This window comes from Athene cunicularia (assembly GCF_003259725.1).
Source record: "Athene cunicularia isolate RWA chromosome 4 unlocalized genomic scaffold, athCun1 chr4_part2, whole genome shotgun sequence".
Classification (NCBI taxonomy): domain Eukaryota; kingdom Metazoa; phylum Chordata; class Aves; order Strigiformes; family Strigidae; genus Athene; species Athene cunicularia.
Window position 1 is genome coordinate 24,321,992 of NW_020799099.1, and position 2,490 is coordinate 24,324,481.

The 2,490-nt window shown below is 40.3% G+C and overlaps 1 long non-coding RNA gene across 1 annotated transcript in view; it reads right to left on the reverse strand.

Annotated features, from left to right (window-relative positions):
• Positions 1-1,914: 1,914 nt before the first annotated feature.
• The window catches only part of LOC113479866, a 762-nt gene continuing 186 nt past the window's right edge, over positions 1,915-2,490 (reverse strand). The window contains exon 2 of the long non-coding RNA XR_003398356.1: positions 1,915-2,140. This is a non-coding gene — a long non-coding RNA (uncharacterized LOC113479866). The remainder of the gene's footprint in view (positions 2,141-2,490) is intronic.

A 2,490-nucleotide genomic window follows, 5' to 3' on the forward strand; every position in this document is an offset into this window, starting at 1 on the left:
TATAAATACAAACTTAGTTGTAATTATTGCTTAAACTTCACTAGAGGCGCTGCACAATTGTACTGATGACAGACATACAAGACTGGCAAATACTATTTGTTAAATCTTGTGTTAACTTTGCTACTTGCAACTATTTTGTCGGTCAATTGTGTCTGGGTTCAAGCATTATGCCTCTCTTACTTGGGTGAAGTATTTATTAGTAGCTAAGAACGCCTTCAGAACAAAGAGGGGCAGTAGGAGGATTAGTGGGAGCTTGTGGTAAGTCATCTTTACACTTCCATCTCTTCTAATTCTGTGTGATAGAACAGCTTATCTAATGATTAAGAGATAGGGATGTAAAGGGACAGCTATCTCGGATTCAACCTAATTATCACAGGAAAAATAATTATGGAGTGTTTTTAAAATGCTTAGAGCAGCAATACAAGGAAGTGAAACAGATTATATCAGCATCCATAACAGGTACTGTTTCAGAGGCTCACTCCTTAATGATCCTTATGATGAGATGTTTCATACAAAGGGCATCTTTCATCTGTGTGCTGGCTGATAGTTCCCATGCTTCTGAGACAAAATAATTTAAACAGAAGTATCCTCTCTGTTTCTGCTAAAGTCCTCTAGACAATTTTACTGAATTTCCAAGCTGGCTTCTACTCTGCCATCCTAGGCAGCCACTAAATGCCACCCACCTGCGTACCCAGGCTCTATAGCAACACACAGAAGCTGCTTCCTCAATAAATGGTAAGAAATACCAGACCTAAAATAGGAATTCACATCTCCAACAAGAGTCATGCACACCCAGACATCTAGGCAACAGAATCTGGATTCAGATTATGAGGGAGATCACATTAGTAGCTCTGCTGGGCCCTTCTACCATAGTATTTGCAATAAAGAATTATGTTGAACTAGTATTTCATCTTGCAGTTCTGAGAATAATAAACAACGGCATAAGAGGGAAGAATTATAGTCTCTTGAAATGGTAGCTCACCCCTCTCCTTAAAGCTTAGATTTACATTCAGTGTATGTCAAGATACTTTACAAGAACCAGTGATGCTTCTTGTCTTTCTAAGTGGAGGAACCTGACTCAAGTTAGATCAGTGTTATTTCTGTCTAGATTTTTCAATGATTGGGAAATCTTAACTCTAGCATACCTAGGTGTGAGTTAGTTTGTGTGGATCTAGTTAGTTAGTAATCTTAATAAATTATTTTTTAATTACATAGAGCATATGGAGAGAACACTTCTTGAGCTCATAGAGAACACCATTACACTTGGTAAATTATATTATACATTTATTTAAATGAACTGTTACCCAAATAGGCCAACTTGTATTCCTATTTTGAGTCTTTAATGAAATCAAAATCAGTACAGTCTAATTAATTTATCTGAAGCCATTAAAAAAAGAAGACACAATAGCATAGCAAACCATGCTTAACTATTCACCACAGCAGTCTATCAAATTTGAAGCCATTAAAAAAAGAAGACACAATAGCATAGCAAACCATGCTTAACTATTCACCACAGCAGTCTATCAAATTTATAGTGAGGTATTTAAAACTAAGAACTATATAGCTTGTATCATTTGGGAATTATCTCTAATTCTAATTTGTAAATATTTGAGAACGGTCAGTGTTAGGTTAATGGTTGGACTGGATGATCTTCAAGGTCTTTTCCAACCTACATGATTCCGTGATTCTGTAAGTAATATCATAGAATAGTCTGGGTTTGAAGGGACCTTAAAGATCATCTAGTTCCAACACCCCTGCCATGAGCAGGGGCATCTTGGCCTTGAACACTTTCAGGGAGGGGGCATCCACAGCTTCTCTGGGCCACCTGTTCCAGTGCTATGGGCTAGATTTAAAACAGTACTTCTTGTTTTCGGCTTTTCCACGTTGGAGGACTCGATGGCAGGAAGCTTTCACAGTTATTCACAGGGGCTACATGAGTAACCCTCCAAGAGGGTCCAGGCAAATGGTGGGCAGGTGGTTCCTTCCGCCTCTACACCTTCAACAAAGCAAACAGGCCCCAAAAGCCAGTGTGCAGCTCACCAAGGAAAGCAGGAATGCTCCTGCTTGCAGAGAAACACGCCCCAAGGAGCACCTGCATTTTCCGCTGAGAGAGAACAACACTCATGCACTGCGGTATTGTCTAAAGAAATAAAATCCTCCAAAAATTAGAATTAAAAATTAAAAAGGGTCGTGTATAATAGTGCCGCCTAGTGACTCGCATAACTGGGGCCACCTTCCTCCTGTGGCATCGCTTTTAAAATACGGGGTCTATCCACCACACTTTTTTTTTTTTTTGCTTGTTTAAGCGTAGATTTTAATTTATATATATATTTTTTTTTTCTTTCTCGAGGAGCGCGTTTCTTTCCGGGCCAAGACCCATCACCTGCTAACCACAACTATTCCCGCAAAATACGGCACCGACCGACGCCCTGCTCTTCCGCGGCCGCTCCTGCCTGGGCTGGCGCAGACCGGGCCCTCTCCCCCGGCCCT